General features: G+C 33.5%; 1 protein-coding gene and 1 long non-coding RNA gene across 2 annotated transcripts in view; both read left to right on the forward strand.

Annotated features, from left to right (window-relative positions):
* LOC105333533 (D-beta-hydroxybutyrate dehydrogenase) overlaps nucleotides 1–18,293 on the forward strand; it is a 359,470-nt gene that overhangs the window by 29,033 nt on the left and 312,144 nt on the right. The window lies entirely within an intron of this gene.
* Nucleotides 11,708–13,411, forward strand: LOC109618953 (uncharacterized). The gene is made up of 3 exons (XR_010711616.1): nucleotides 11,708–11,946; nucleotides 12,873–13,034; nucleotides 13,307–13,411. It is a non-coding gene; the product is annotated as an uncharacterized lncRNA (long non-coding RNA).

Genomic DNA, 18,293 nt, shown 5'->3' on the forward strand with positions numbered 1-18,293 from the left:
ATCCGCGGCCGAGGAAATCGGTCGCGGCTGCACTACCTAGAGGTCAGCGGTTATCTAATAACAAGATATATATACAAGAACTGTTTCAATTTTATGTTCTTTTTGTTCACCTTCAATTTATTGAATGAAACATTAGAATGTGAATTGAGAAGCCCCTCTAAAAATTGATAAAAGCGATATTGTTCCAAATCAGAAACATCATCAGACATAAATCAATAGTGAATTTGTAATTCTAAAATGTTCTAAAACTATACATGTACTAATAATGTTATAGATAAACAACGAAAAACCACAAAGATTAAACCTTCAAATGATCACCCCTAGAACATAGCCAAGGAGATCCCGCGCGAGTGGACAAGTGATCCGCGGTAGCTCGTGTTCTTCTGCATGTACTTTATCACACGTGCATGTTTATTGATATTTTGTACGATTCCAACTATTTGTTTATTCGAGATTTTGACCGGTACATGTAAGATTGACTTGTGTTTCAATTTAAGATTTTTTTTATTTACCCACGAATATTTCCGCTAAATACTGCTGAGAGGTTTTATAGATATCGTAGAAAGTAGTTGACGTCTTCATAAGGTTGCACATAAAATGAGAGAGAGGGAGAGAGAGAGAGAGCGCTCAAAATTGGAAGCATTATTTAGCCGAATTAAGAAAATGAAACAGTCTCCAAGCGTTCAAGGCAGGATAAAAAAAATCAAATATCAAATTAACACATGCGGTAGAGGCAATTGCAACTTCTCTGGCCTTTCTGGCAAGTTTGGAAAACACCTCGAATGTATTAACATCACCGGATGTTAGAATATTATACAAAATGGAGTCGCTTCCCATTAAAATAAGTATCGGCAAGAAGTCTTGTATGTCGTTACTGTGATATATTTTAGTGTATATTGATACCTTTAATGAAGTATAGCTCACATCTCAACAGATCATAAAATGTGTTGTAATTATATTAAGTTTTAAAAAAAGGGGGGTCGTCATGGACGCCTAGGTAATACATTCGAAGTGTTTTTCCGAGCTTGCCAGAACGGCCCGAGAAGTTGCGATTGGCGGTAGAGGCTGACAGGATAGAATTGAGGGATTTAGTGATTATTTTTAGAATGTTTACATGTGTTTTTAAACAAGATTTGTTTAGATTTTATCGGTTTCATGATCACAGTGCAAGGGATTTTTTTTTTTCAAAATGTGGCGAAGACCCATTTTTTGGCGACTACTTAACATGTGTACATTTTTCTCCTCAATGTATGTCACCTTCCCACCCGTGTGTTTATTCGGTCAGTCTATGCTAAGTCAAATGAATCCGCTCCACGTGCGACCGAAAATCTCGTGTCGCGTCAGCGCACATAGCCTAAAATATTGCCCCCGGGCTGCAGATCAGCAATTGATAAATAATTGAGTAACATTTGGAAGGATGCTTTCAATGCAGCGGTCAATTGTTAAACAATAAGTGTTTAAATATTCGATGTCAATCAACCTCACATTAAAGGTGCGATATCGTAATCTGAGAATGTGGCTAAAAAATTAACCTGTTGAACACGCTAAACTTCTATAGTTATGAACAGAATAAAATATATATTATCAGAGACTTAAATAACTTAATAAGTTATTTATGTCTCTGTTTTATAAGTTAACAGTTTTAAGTCAAATATTAAATAAAATTTGTTCTCAGGATTAGAAGTAATGATATACGACTACATTAAGCAATAAAGTCGGTCGATCGTCATTAAATCATCAAAATACTGCAAGTGTCGACAGTTTCTTATTTCTTTGAAATAATTGTAGTAGTTCAATTGACTTGCAGACTATAATATAGCGACTTTTCTGCCTCCCAAAAATGTATGCATTTAATTGCGATAGATATTTGTTCTTGGGGATTTTACTTATTGTTATATGCACATTGATAAAAAAAAATCATTGAAGTTGTGTAATATGAGGTTGTAATGCAGATTAAAACTCAGCTGAATATTTTATTTTTAATCTAGCTTGTCAAAGTGGGAGATTGTTAACTTGTAGCTTGTTAACTCTGAAAAAGTCTAGAACAGAAGAAATAAAGTCTTTATAGCTTTCGCTACATCTTCTTATTAATGTGTACGCGTACATAAAGCTATTTTAGATTTTTTTTTTACTGTATAAAAAAGTGTTTTTTTTCCTAACCTTAAATTTAAATCTATAGAAATTCAATATCTACATGTAACATCTCAATAGCTTTGATAGCTTATTACCGCTTGGAAATCATTTAGTTATGCAAATTGACAAATGCCCATGAAAAGACATTATTGGACCCCAAGGGTTTCTTATCCTTTCCGACGATGATGAGAAGAACTCAAATGTGCATACAAATCATACATTTACATGTATATTTATATGAGACATGATAGAAATAATTGAAAAATATAGGTCTTTTTTGAGCCGCACAAAACGGGCGAAAAAGATTTTTACCACGAAAATAAATTGAGGGGGGGGGGGTTTAAATAAAAATCACCTTGTCCGTCCGTACGTCGTGTCCGGTCTATATCTTTCTGATGGAGAAACATTGGAAGTGTTCTTACTTCATACAAATAATACTCATTACCTGACGAAGCGTCATGACCTAAACCCAAGGTCATTTGGACAAAGTAAAGGTCACTGACAGGAAAAGTGCAAAATTTGTTTCCGGTCCACTTTGGAATTTCTTACTTCACACAAAGATTGCTTATGACCTGAGGGTGTGTAATGATTTGTTCCTAAGTCATTTAAGGAGAAACATTGGGAGTTTCTATTTCATGTAAAGATTCCTGATGACCGATGATGTGTCATGAACTTGACCCACGGTCAGTTGCGCAAGTTCAAAGTCATATTAAACATGTGTCATATCTTGTATTAATGGAAATGAGTAAAAGCTAGAGTTTGTCATAAAGATTACTTGTGACCTGTAAATATACCCTGCCTTGTCTGACTCACTACTTAAAGAAAACGAACCATCCATTATTCTCTAATAGAGAAATACGTGAGTAATGACTTCTTTCTTAGCGGGGATATCATTTGTGAGCTTGCTAACAGTACCTTTTAGATGGTCCAGTGGGAGCAATGCCCCCTTTCTCTCAACCAAAATTTCCCTTAAGTTTACGCTTAGAAAATTGATTTTTGGGTCATTTCCCCCACCGCCACATCCACACTTTTATTATAATTAAATTAATTATATACATGTACATAAATGATGTACTTTTTAAAGTTATCCTAAACTTGAAGTAAGTTAAACGAAGAACTTGCCTGGTATGAAAATAATACTTTGAAATTGAGTCTCGTTTTCGATTTCTTGAACTTACTATTATCATATTGATAATCCAGTATAATTAAAAACCATTTCCCTTCTCCTTACACTCGCCAGGTTCTGATAGACCTGTATCAATAACAGAATATGCCTTTATCTGTTTAATGAGTAGTGCAATACTCAATCTAGAGGTTACATAGAAAACAGGTATGAATTAATTTTTTTGTCTCCATTTGAAGAGTTCCAATCAATTTTCTAAAGCTCTAATTCGTAAGAAGAAATTGTCATGTAAAGATGACCTTTTATCAATACAGGGTCTGTCAGGCTCTGACAAGTGTCAGGAGAAGGAGGTATTTTAATCAGACTGATGGACAATCCTTTCGCGACACGAAGTTGCGACGGAAGACCTACTCGTTGCTTTGCAACGAGCTCGGCTCTAGTTATTTTTACTGATACGGCACTAATATTGTAATTATTAATTGAAGATGAATACATTAATATGAAAGTAGAAAACATATTTACACGATGAAGTTTGTTTTAATGTGCGTTTATGTTTTCTGCTTTATTCAAAACTCTAAAAAATGAGAAAATTTATCTTGTTTACTTTTAATATATTCATAAAATGCACCATACATCCTCATAAATAAAACATTTAAAATAGTTGTAAACATCTTGTTTATAATACAGATTGTCAAAACAAGTAAAAAGTGAGAAAAATAGCTGAAATAGATGTTTAAGTATAAAATAAGGGTACCGAATTGCTATCTATGTAAATATATAGAAGTTGTTGAGGCATCTACTTCGTGCAGAAGAACAAGACACCTAAGGAATGCTGTTCGTTGCACTCTTTTCGTTGACCACACTGCCGCTCTGTGAGGCTGTGGGATGTAAGTACATTAAATAATTTGTTTAATGTAATGTTGACGGTAAAAGTTGTCCTGGTCATATGTATCTTTCCATTTCTGTAATAAAAAGTTGAAGCTAACATGTTAGGGTAGAATTTTTTTTTTTAAAACCTCTGGTTTTTTCTTCATCTAGCAATTGTTCTATAGCTGCTAAAATTATATCTTTAAATTCATTGTACATCTAAAAATATATTTGCTGCCAATCCAACTATCTAACTTTAATTAATCGGTGAATAACTTGACTTAAAGAATGGTAAGATAACGGATTCTTAACAGCCATTCATTGTAGATTTCAATTTATTATTTTTAATGTAGCTGATTTATGATTATTTTGTTTTCATTTCGTTTAGTTTATTAATATTTTTTTTCTTTCTGACAATTTTAATATTTTTTAAGAAACCAGGCATAACAAAACCAAAGTATATGATTTCTTTTAGATTTTGAGAGGAATCAACAAAGGCAGTACATGGGTTGAATGAAGTTTTGCTCTTGTGTTATAATTTGTTCACCTATTTTAAACAACCCTTTGATAAACTTCTTTACATAATTGATGTACTATAATATTTACCTATTGGATACTTTTATAAATACAGATAACCTGGCGTATAGGAAGCCCACATGGCAGACTCTTGAAAAATATTCCTCTGCTAATGCAGTAGATGGGCTGTACGAGACTAGCACAGGAGGACGGGATCAGTGCGCAATGTCCTACCCATCTTCGAAGGAAGTCACGTGGATGGTTGACCTCGAGGCTACGTACAGTATATATACAATAGTTTTATATCATAAATCCGGTGGAATAAGGTATGGTAAGTGAAATACTGTTTCTTGTGTTCATGTTTTAAGCAGAAATGTCAATTTTACTCGATTGGCTTAATCGACTAATTATGGGTTTTATAGTCGAGCGATAGTGAAGTATATGCGCACTCGTTGATTTTTTGGAACTGTGTGTCCTTCTCAAATCAAATAATGATAATTTCACGTATATAGTATTTTAAACTAAAAAAACCATTTTATAACTTCATTATAAAAATATTTACTAAATGCATTTTGCTTGATAAATTAAAGAAGTATTTTATCTTAATAGTCATTAGCAAATACCTTATATTTTGCTTTTTCTTGTGACACTTACAAGAAATTGAGCTCCATAATATCAAAAACAGATCAAGTGTGATCTGTTTCATGTTCAAACATCATCACATTCCTAATCAACAATTAAGTTTAATGATTATAAAAAAACTAAACCCCTTTTATTAAATATTGATATGATTAAATGTCTGATCAAACATACATATACTCTACTGATCAACTGATTACAAGGCCAATCACATTGGTCAACTTAAATTTGTTAACTAAACATTATCAATTTTACAACGATTGGTAAACAAGTTCCATAACTTATACTAAAATCTCTCGTTGGCACGGATGTAAGTGTGAGGGGGTCATTGGTCTGGGAGGAAGCAGGAGTACCCGGAAAGAACTACATGTTCAAGTAGGCGACTGTCGTACTCAACCACATACAATCACTGTCGATTACGGGGATCGAACTTGGGTTGTTCCGGTTATAAGCTCGTGAATTGTACACACTACTACACGCTACTTCCACACCTGGTGAACTTATCTGAACAACTACTTGATTGAAATGCAATGTTCTCACTAACCTCGAAAACAAATAGTGTACTCTTGAATAAAAATCATTTTACATGTGTATATTGCATAAGTTGAACAACATAAAATGGAAATCAAAACAACCAGCAAAGCTGAAGTTATGGTACCTCAGTTTTATACTTTTGGTAATGTTCACTTTATTCAGTTCAATCTAAATCCATGTTAATTTTCAATCAAAACCAAAAAATGGCACATGAGGTACATGAAGAAAAAATAGCATATTTACATAAATACAATATACATGTAGTTGTAAAAATTAAAAAAAAGTAAATAGGGGGAACAATCAATTTAATTTTTTGAATAAACAAACATAATTTTCTTAATTTAGTATAGTTATTTCAAGACATAATTTCATAAACCCTTTTCTTGTTAGGAAAAAAACCAATAATATGTAGCTAAACTAAAAAAAATGACTTCGTAATTAACTAAATGTCCTACAATTTAAAATAACATGAAACTCATCGCCAATTATGTTATAATTACACATATTGCAATATCGTTCACGTCTTTCAACAAAACTATATCTTCCTTTTTAAACAAGAAGGTGTTGATTGTTGTTCTAAATTCACCTTATACTTTTCTTAATTTACTGAATTCCATGAAAAAGTTTTGTTCACATTCAAAATTTGCTTTATAAATTCTATATGTCACCCTTTAATCGATTCCTGAATATCGTTTTGTCATTATTGTCAAAACTGATCTCTTAACGTTTGTTTAATAGTTGTCTGAATCCAAGTGGTGTTATACATGTAATGGTATAATTCATGATCACAACATACATTTAAAAGTCGGTATTTCTCTAATCGTTTTTATAGAGTATAGCCATTGATTTAGTGTTTTTCTCATTAATAAGTATACATGTACATTCATACATAGATGTAAATTTTTTTCACTGCTATTGATAATGTTGGTCCAAAATGAACTCATGCCAGTAGAAATTGCTATATACAGTCAGAGGAAATCGTCCAGTTTAACAATATACCAGGTAATAGGTGTACACCTTTCAAATTAAGTATGTTTCAAATATTTTAAATTGACACGTTCATTAATGTCAATATTCTCACAACCCTAAACTTCACATGCATATAGCAATCCTGGTACAATATTTTTATTTAAAAAATCAAATTCACGATCAATGGGAAAATTAAAGTTCTTGTCTTCCGTATAAGTTTGTACATAGATTCCTTAAAAAATTAACCAGGTCTTGAGAAAAGTACACCTTTGTTATAAAATTCCTTATTTATTTCAACAGGTAAACAATTATACATGTTGGTAAAGACTTATTTGGGTTGACCAACTTTTAAAAAATACTACTATTTTCTTGTTTCTTTGATTTTTAAAAGCCACCAATGAAAGCATTTTCTTGGATTCCGTAATCTACATATCAAATACAACAGAAAAAGAAGACGGATATGTCTGCTACCAAACGAGCAATCACGTTTCACTAGACATACATCCTAAAACCACCGCATACTGTGGTACAGTAGGCCGATACGTAATATATCAACACATTACGAGGGACCTCGTGTCAACAACAAATCTGGGCTTTTCTGCAAAAGCACAGATAGCTATGTGTGAGGTCGAGGTTTTTGGTATGTGATGACATAAAACACTTTATTATTACATTTTCAGTTTAAAATTGTTGAGATTATTGAAAAAACTCAAATGAAGGAACAGTTTTTATGCTTTTTATTTGTAAACAATAACTGTAGTCTCTATAATATAGCATCAGCATTTGTTTTTACTTAATTTGCCAATTCTCTCGGCATTATATGTTTACTGACAAGTCAATGTAAACTTAGTGAGACAATCTTAGTGTCATCCAAAAAAAAAATATCAGATGTACCTAAAATTTTAAGCTTTAATTTTCTAAATCTGTAACGTCTTTTTTAGTCAAGAAAACATTCAAATAATTTAGATTTGTGTATTTTCGTATGGTGCCCTTCATCTTAAAGAAATCAAGACAGTCTGAAATGGTCATGACCATTAACCCCTAATCCCTCGTAAGCAAGAGGTCGATAACTTCGTTAAAATATTCTTTGTTTCCAACTGATATTATATAAATAGTGCCTGTTTGGGAGGGTAACAGTTGAAATTGACACCCAGAGAAAACCATTGTCAACCGACGCGAAGGAAGGCACTATTTTTTTTGTTATACTGAATGTCTTAATTTTTAAGAAAATTTTACTGCTTTTATAAAGGAATAACGTGAATTCTACAGCGAACCGTACGCGCATAATTTTCGCGCATATAACATTTTTTAATGTTTCCCGTTGCTAAGTGCGTTGCTAACGCTGAGGGTAATAGAGCATATTATTAACTGCGTCTTAACCAATCAGATTTCAGTATTTAACATGAAAGTATAACAATAAAGGTTGTCCCCTTGGCTTCTATGGTGGGAATTGCTCTAAGCTGTCATCACTGCAGTATTCTCACCGGACTGTGTCTTGGATATTGTACTCCCGGCTACGACGGTCGCTATTGTGATCATTTGAAAAGAAGTGAGTTATTGCATTTTCTATTGCTATGGATTCTATAAAAAGAAGATAATTTTTTTATTTTATTTCCGACGAATATTATTTATGCATACAATTTCTTTTTTGCTAATTCTCATTTGTTTATATTTTATTATAGAACTTATTTTAATTTTTTTTTCCTTACGATGTATTTTTCCTGATTTCTTTTTTAAGCAAGATCTTTTTACTTCTCCAATGTTAATTTTCATTCAATTTCATTGTATTATAAAGTGAATTTTCATCTTTTTTCTAAATTAAATCATCTTGAATGAGATATGTATAATACACTTAGCTAAATACGTAGACATATGTTTCATACACTAATTCCATGATCTATTGTTTTGTGAAAAGCGTTTTTCTTAGTTTAGTTTTCTTTTAATTTTTTTACATTCAATATGGCGCTGCATCGTCCGACTTTTCAAATGACATCGATTATCGACAAGCATCAAAGTGATAGACTAGTTGATGGTAAAGTATTAGCTGGTATTATCACTCAAGGAGTATGCACCTCAACCAAGGAGAACCAAGTTTTTGCTATGTGGATAGTGAATTTGCAGAGACCAAGACGAATTGAGCGCATTAGTGTGTTTTCAAGAACGGATAATAAGACATGGGGTAAGGAAGGGGCTCGATATTGCTATTGCTTATGTTGAATGACATATTTCTTAAAATACAATTTTACCACCTCCCTTTCCATTATTTTACTGCTCGACCATGTATACGTATATGAACATTGGGTTAATATTTTCTTGTGTATGTATTATGTTATTTTCCTTATTCCTAAATTCTAAAAATTTATATCACAGATGCAAACAACGGTTTCACAAAAAGGCTTTTGGGATTTTCCATCATTGTATCTAATACAACTGATCGTCGAGATGGCGTCGTCTGTTTTCAAGATACACACTACACGGCGTCCACCATTCCGGATGAGGTGGAAATATATTGCTCTGTGATTGGTCAGTACGTCTTCTACTATAATGAAAGACTCCCTGGGATACATTATCCACAGGATTACAGTAAATATGCACATGGCGACCTCTGTGAGATTGAAGTTTCAGGTGAGGTATTTCATATTAGAGCATGAAATGCATAAATTTGAAATTGAATAACAATGTTGAAAATCACAACACATTGTGAACTAAAAGGCTTGTATATGAACGGATCATAGACTAAAAAATACTTTTTGCCAAAATAATTGCTTTTAAAATACCTGTTTAAAATTGTAGGTTGTCCTATTGTCGAATATGGACATGATGATGCTGAATGCACAATTCCATGCATTGCCATGTGTTCAACCTGTGAGGGTTTTTTTTAATATGTTTTTCTTTGTTTGGCTTTTTTGGTGTGTTTTTTTGGTTGTTATTTTCGTTGTTTTTTTTTTGTTGTTGTTTTTTTGTTTGTTTTTTTAGAGGGGGAGGGGGGCATTTAACACATAATTGTGGTCAAGAACAAATGGCTGCTACCTAGTTTCTCTCATGTGAGCGAAATCAGTCTTCCCAATTGAAGTTCACACAGACAGACATACAGAGAGAGACAGAGAGAGAGAGAGAGAGAGAGAGAGAGAGAGAGAGAGAGAGAGAGAGAGAGAGAGAGAGAGAGAGAGAGAGAGAGAGAGAGAGAGAGAGAATGAGAGAGAGAGAGAGAGACAGACAGACAGACAGACAGAGAGAAACAGAGACAGAGTAACAAAAGAATAAAGTTAAAGAGATAATCTAGATAGGCTTTTTCAATTCATTATATAAATTCATTACTTTCAATGGTATATTTATATTTTTTGTGTCATTAACTACTTTTCCGAATCCAAGTTGTTAAATTAAGTTAAACTAACTCTAGGTTATTGATTATAATATAATTGAATATGTTAGATACTATTGTATCTAAATATTTTATCTTTAAGTATTAAGGTAATAGTTAAACGCTGAAAAAAAAACCATATAATCAAATACAATATTTTTTTAAAGCGTGTGTGTGACTAAAAGTACCCAATGCAAAGCTAGTATTTTGGGGTTTTTAGATCTGGAGAACTTGAGCTATAAAAAACGCACATGGCAGTCTTCAACCTATGATAAGTTGTATTCGAGCGATAAGGCTGTCGACGGGATGAAATCCCGCCATTATAGCGACGGTCAGTGTACAATCACAAGTCCAGATCAGAGTATTACGTGGTGGGTGAATCTGCAGAAACAGTACAGGATTAGCTTCATTAACCTGTATTTCCGGACGGATAATTCTACAGCACGTACGTAAGGTGGAATATATGACCACACAAAAAAAACGGAATTGCAACACATAAGAAGGATCAATAGTCAAGGAAATTTAAGACAGTACTGTAATACTTTAATTAAACTTTAAAAAGTAGACAATATAATAAAGAATATTTTAGCAGAAGTAACGACATCTGGCTTAAAGTGCAAAATGGCCGTATCAATCGTGGGCATATATAAATGTATATATACTGTATACAATTTTTTTTATGTTTTATTTGACAAACAGTTTATAATTTGGCATTTAACTTTTATATGTTCTTTGAAGATATTTTTTTTTATTTTAAACATTCAGTTTTCAGGAGTACGTTTGCGCCATATTACCTCGGGTTTGCAGTGTACATTTCGAACACGGCCGACAAAGATGACGGTATATTGTGCTATTAAGACCCTGGGTTTACTAAATATACTTTACCGGATCACTTGACCATAAAATGTGAACACAGTGGGAAATACGTCATCTACTACAATGAACGTCGGCCTGGGGTCTATTACGGGCCTGATTATCGTCACAAAGCTTTTGGGGATTTGTGTGAAGTGGAGGTTTATGGTATTGCGTATTAGAATAACCCGCCATACCTTTGATAAATAGCTCGTTGCATAAATATATTCCAATAGCGTCGCGTTATAAACAGACAGAACATATAATAATGACAACTGATAATGTACATCACATACGTAAACAATCACAACTTTCTGAAAGAAAAAAGAAAAAAAGAAAGAAAAACTTTTGTTGACCTAGTCCTTGAATATTCCACTAATAACAAGTGCACGTGTACTCAATTTAAATCGTGTTTTGTTTTAATCTAAGGATGTCCAAGTCCTGTGGCGGATCTAGCGGAATGTTCAAAGCCATGTCCCTCTAATTGTGAGACATGTTATCCCAGCACAGGTTTTTGTACAAAATGTAAACCCGGTTCGGCGTGTGAAGTAGGTCAGTACATCAGCGTTCAGTTTTTTTTAACGCAGTACGAGCTCGTAAGGTTGTGATATTTCGAATATTTAAAAGTATTTTATTGTCTTTTTAACTCGTTATGAAATTGTATTGTGAATATTTTCCTGTCTTCTTAAGCATTCACACATTTTGCACAATTTTAGTGTGTGATGCAATGAATAAAGCCGTGATAACCACTGACGGTTTTTATAACGGTTCTTTCAACGAGATGTTTACTTCCAATGGACAGACATTTCTACCCACGCACAGTGGCTACGCACGTTTTATTTTGACTCTCTCGGGAAAGGCCACAAACATTGCAAAGGTGTCTTTCACTATCCATAAGGCATTTAACGTGATTGTGGCATTTACAAATGGCACACAAAATTTTACAAGACTTGTAAGTATGTTCATTGGACCACTTTAATGTAATATGATATGTGTTAATGTATATCTATAGGGTTACTTATGGTATTGACATACAATGTAGTTATGTTTGTAGAATAATAAATATACAGAATCACAAAAGAAGACGGAATTTTTAAAGTAGATTTTTATAATACGTAATTTCAAAAGCAAATGATTGCAGTTTCGTCAGCCGATAGTTATGAAATCAGACAACACAAGGACGTCCTTTTATGTTATTGTGTTTGTTTGGTTTGCATATCTTTTTTGTAATCTTTGATTTGTTTATTTTACTTGTTTCGGCATTTAATTTTCTTGCTGTTCAATCGAATCAAAATCTGAAATCAAGTCTAATTTAATCTAAAATGTAATCTAAGAAAAAAACCCGGCTGATACCGTTGAACAAATATAGTTAACAAAATTATTATAGTCTATTAAACGAGCACTTTTTCGTTAAAAAAATAGTTTTTCTAGGATAAGTAAATTTTACAAAAAGGGAGATTAGTTTACGGTACTATATATATATATATATATATATATATATATATATATATATATATATATATATATATATATATATATATATATATATATATATATATATATCAATACAACAACTTAAAACCTAACAATTTAAGAATTTTTGTTCGAAAGAAGATGATTAATGTGACACGTTTTAGTTTACTGTAAATGATAATGCAACGTGTATGTATTAAAGAAGCAAAACAATATGTTATCAAGCTTTGCACAACCATTGCCATTTTTTCAAACGCTTTTTGGGGGGGGGGGGTGGGGGGTAGGGTAGGCTTAGCTTTATGGAGGATAGTGTGGGTTAGTTTGACTCCTTTCAAAACTTACGAAATATAACTACATTGTTATATTTTTCATTAACTCTTTCAAGACAATTATTTCCCATTGTAGTATTATGACCAATTCACAGGAGAAGAACATTGGAATGTCGATGTATTAAATGGATTTATGTCTAGAGTTCATCTAGTTCGAATCACAGTCGGCTACATTGTTCCCTTAACCATTTCGAATCTGAGGCTTCCTTTGCGGTCTTGCTTTGAAAATGATGAGACGGTAAATAATTTACAGAGTAATTTAAACGAACATTTTACTTTTAAGTTGACTTTGTAAAGTGTAAGATACCGAAGACTGTTTAGCAAAGATTTGGTTGTCCATGTACTTATGAATTAGTTAAAACTAGCTTTACGCAATTCGATATAAAATACAAACACAAGATACATAAACTGTTACCTTTCTAGGAAAAAAAAATTGAGAGAGAGAGACAATGAGAGAAAAATTAAAAAGACAACATTTTTCTGTGGTAATATGTTACTTCTTTTTTTTAGACACAGCGCAGGCAAGGAATGTTCAAATTTGTGCGGGAAATACACTGATTTGGAGATATGTTTTCTTGTAAGAATAAAACAAAAATAAATCTTCTTTCAAAAAAATGTTTTGTTTTAATATTAAAATATGCATTGACGATGCTTCTTTTCTAATTTAGTTACGGTTAAAATAAGACGTTGTTGTTAAACATTAACAAGTATTATTATGCCTTCTGTCAGTTTGTCACTATATATTCAATACTCATCTATTTTCGCATAGTATCAAAGGATTTATATAGCGTAAGCATACTATGCCGAAATAGAGCACGGCGAATATTTTCAACGAAAATCTGTCAAGCGCCGACAGCGGGATTCGAACTCACGACACTAAAATCATTGAAGCTAGCATGAAGCCCAACGCGTTACCGCTACGCTAAATTAGCCGTTATTATGACAACCGGTATTTAGGTATATAAAACGTAGATATGTACGACTGACATCAAGCAATTAAAATTATTCATTTTTCCAAAAAAAACTTCATTATTGACGGTAATTTTAAAGTTAAAGTTTCCTATAAACTTTTGAACAAATTGATTGAACATTTTTCAAAGAAATTCTACATGAGAATCACAAAAACGCTTTTTTAAATGACGCTTGATAAAGAATGTTCAAGAAAAAAAATTCACTGAGATTTCGTCTGCTAAACATTTCGAGTTTTCTCGGTAAGGCCAAACGTCTCTCTATTTCTTGAAAAGAACATAAATCTTTGTTGACTTTTTATTGTACAACAACTTGTTGATTAAATAAACAATCAAATCAATTGATTACACGTAATTTGAAAAACAACAACAAACGCTTGCTTTTCCGGTGATTATTTTAAGGGACTTGTCAACACTCGAACGTCAGAGCTACTTATAGCAAAGCACGTCAGTATATTTAACAGTCGGCATAATAATAACAATAGTGTTGTGTTGTGCATGTACTATGCCTAAATAGTAGTCAGGGTTTGATACATAGTGCACTCGCCTCCGGCTCGTGCACCATGTATCAAACCCTGACTACTATTTAGGCATAGTACATGCACAACACAACACTATTATATAAATATTCTCAGGTATGTTTATTACATTTCAAGTTCATAACATCACACAGATAGAGATTTTATGCCGATTCAATAAAGAGAAATTAAATGTCAAACGGAAATGTAAATTGAGGTAGCTCAGACTCTCTCTCTCTCTCTCTCTCTCTCTCTCTCTCTCTCTCTCTCTCTCTCTCTCTCTCTCTCTCTCTCTCTCTCTCTCTCTCTCTCTCTCTCTCTCTTTCTCTCTCTCTCTCTCAAACCCCCCCCTCGTGAAACCAAAATTCCTTTTAATGGGTTTTTTTTATAGTTTTTTATTTAGCATAATTATACTAAAGGGTTTGTTGTTTCACGGGGGGGGGGGGGGGGGGGGAGAAAGGCATATGTCTACAGACAAAAAAGCATTTTGCTTTGAAATGGTTCACAAAATAAATAACAAATATGAGAGAAGATGAAAATTTACTTTAATATCCAATGTTAAAATGAAATAATTAAGTTTTTTGCAGATATTGGCCGCTAAATAATGTTTTCCTCACTAATAGAGACCGATTTCAATTAACAACTTTTAACCCCCCCCCCCTCCAGTAAGCAAAACAATTTGTTTAAAAAATTAATAATTTGAGTAAAAAGTTCATTTTGATATAAATTAATAAGGATTTGAATATACTATTTAAGTATATAACATTGTTTCTGAACATCTTACAACAATTCCGATACAGTTAGATTAAATTTGAAATGTAGGCGGAAAACGGTCGTTAGCGTTCGCAGCTCTATATATATACTCCCAATTCCATTAAGCATCTAAAAAAAAATACCAAGTGTCTGCAACTATAAATGATTTTTTCATCGCTTGGACGACTTACATTGGCAATAGCATTAATCGTTGACAACAATTAATTGCTTTTTTCGAATACAGCAATAATTAGTCTTTTGGTTCTTTTGGTTTCTATCGATATGATTTACTTGAGATCAAACCCCTGTTGGACCACCCCTTTTGTCCACTTTCGGTTCTACTGTTAGTGGTGTTTTGTTTCAATCGCTTTTATGGATATCAATGTCCCGATCTATCAACTACTGGACTTGCTTTCCATTGATACGTCTTCACATGCAGCAGTTGTAAGAGTTTTGTTTCCATTGCTTTAATTCAAATCAGCCTTAGCCTTCATTAGGTAATAGTCCACTTATCATTGCCCTTTTTCACATCCAGCTATACCAGGTATTTTGTTTCCATTTCTTTCACTGACATCAGCTTTTATCAGAAAATAGAGCACCTGTTAATGCCCAATTTCTTATCAACTGTTGGTGGTGTTTTTTGTTTTCTTTTGCTTTTCTTACTTTCATTGGCATCAGTGATGGCCTTATCTAGTTCTTTTACAACGATTCAATGTTTCTTTTCAAATGCAACTATAAGTGGGGTTTTGTTTCCAACGCTTTGATTGATATTAACCCCAGCTTTTATCAATTGTTTGACCACAGTAATATATCCCCTTTCACATGCAACTACAAGTGGTATTTTAATTTCATTGCTTTGATTGACATCAGCTCCCGATTTTATTAGTTCACGACCACATAAGAGTGCTCTCTTTCACATGCAGTTGTTAGTGGTGTTTTGTTTCCATCGCTTTGATTGACATCAGCTCCCGCTTTTATTAGCTGTTTGACCACATAATGGTGTCCTTTTTCACATGCAGCTATAAGTGGTGTTTTGTTTCCATCGCTTTGATTGACATCAGCTCCCGCTTTTATTAGCGCCTCGACCGCAAAATGGTGTCGTCTTTCACCTTTTGTTTTAAATAGTGTTTCGTTTCCATCGCATTGATTGTCATCATCTCCCGCTTTTATTTGCTCCACGACCACATAATAGTATCCTCTTTCACATGCAGTTGTTAGTGGTGTTTTGTTTCCATCGCTTTGATTGACATCAGCTCCCGCTTTTATTAGCTTCTCGACCACAAAAGGGTGTTTTTTTCACATGCAGCTATAAGTGGTGTTTTGTTTCCATCGCTTTGATTGACATCAGCTTTCGCTTTTATTAGCACCCGGATCACATCATCGTGTCCTTTTTCACATGCTGTAGTTGTAAGTGGTGTTTTGTTTCCATCGCTTTGATTGACATCAGCTCCCGCTATTATTAGCTCCAAGACCACAGAAATGTTGTTTCTTTCACCTGTAGTTGTAAGTGGTGTTTTGTTTCCATCGCTTTGTTGACGTCGGCTCCTGCTATTATAAGCTCCTTGACCACAGCATCGTGTCCTTTTTCACATGCAGTTGTTAGTGGTGTTTTGTTTCCATCGCTTTGATTGACATCGGCTCCCGCTTTTAAAAGCTCTTCGACCACATCAGCATGTCCTCTTTCAGATGCAATTGATAGTGATGTTTCTTTTTCATCGCTTTAATTGACAAAGACTCCATTTTTTATCAACTCTCTTACAATACTGACATGTCCACGATAGCATGCAAGTGTCAGTAATTTTCTACTTCCAGTTAGGTTAATATCAGCTCCTGCTTTTATCAACTCTTTGAAAATGTTTAAATGTCCCATAAAACTGGCAGTTGTTAACGGCGTTTCATTCTTATATTTTAGATTGACTTGAACATGACATGCAGTCAACTCCTTAACTACACTGGTATGTCCAAAAAAGCAAGCACCCATGAGCCCCTTTTTAGCACCTGTTATGTGATTGTAGTCAAATCCCGCTTTGTTCAACTCTTTGACTATACTCAAATGTCCTTCATAACAGGCTACCTGCAGAGGTGAAATAAATTCATTTTCTAGATTGACTTCTGCCCCTGCTTTAATCAATTCCTTAACTACATGTAAATGTTTTTTAAAACATGCAACTATAAGCGGTGTTTTATCCCCATCTTTCATATTAACATCAGCTCCACCTTTAATAATCTGTTTCACTATATCTAACTGTCCACAATCACATGCAGTTATAAATGACCTTTCGTTTGTATTACAATGGCCGACATTAAGCACCATCTTGATTAATCGTTTGACTATATCTAAATGGTCCCAATAACTCGGAAAGTTATGTGTAGTTTTCTCGTTATTCTTTTGATCAACATTAGCTCCTGATTTTATCAAAAATTTCAGAATTTTGAAATAACCGAAATCACATGCAGCAATCAATGGTGTCATTTCTTCTCTCATTATCCTCACATCACGTTGTAATAACGGACAAAATCTATATAAGTATGGCCACTGACAAGCTATTATGTTTACATTAGCCCCAACAGTTATTAACTCTTCCACTACGTTAAAATGTCCATTGATACATGCAACTAATAGTGGTGATACACTGCAATTTGTACGATTGACATCAGCACCCTCTTTTATCAACATTTTTACAATACGCAAATTACCGTTCATGCATGCATCTATAAGAGGAACGTTTAGATTTACATCAGCTTTTTCTTTTATCAGCTCTTCAACTAAACTTACGAATTCCCCCTTAAATGCGATTTGTAATGGTGTATATAGGCTACTTGTTTCATTGACATCAGCACCCGCTTTCAATAACTCTTTTACTATGCTAGTGTGTTTATTTTCACATGCAGGTGTTAGAGGTGTTTCAATGACAACACATATACTGACATCAGCTCCAGCTTTTAGTAGTTCCATGACAATATCTTGGAATCCATATCTACAAGCATTGATTAAGGGATTGCATCTCCAAACAAAGTTTGAATGACAAAACTTACAATTTAGAGTGTTTGTATTGACTTGTTGAAGTAATATTTGTACGGTATTAATATCTCCAGAATAACAACCGAGACAAAGCAGGCGAGATTGTTCTATAATTACTGGTTCGTAATATGCATCAACAGAGGTATCCACATGTGCGTCAATATGTGTTTCACTATCTGCGCCAGCAACAGTATATCTATCCTTATCATTATCTGTTGTGTGGCCTTCTCCACTAT

This window comes from Magallana gigas, chromosome 1 (assembly GCF_963853765.1).
Source record: "Magallana gigas chromosome 1, xbMagGiga1.1, whole genome shotgun sequence".
Lineage (NCBI taxonomy): Eukaryota > Metazoa > Mollusca > Bivalvia > Ostreida > Ostreidae > Magallana > Magallana gigas.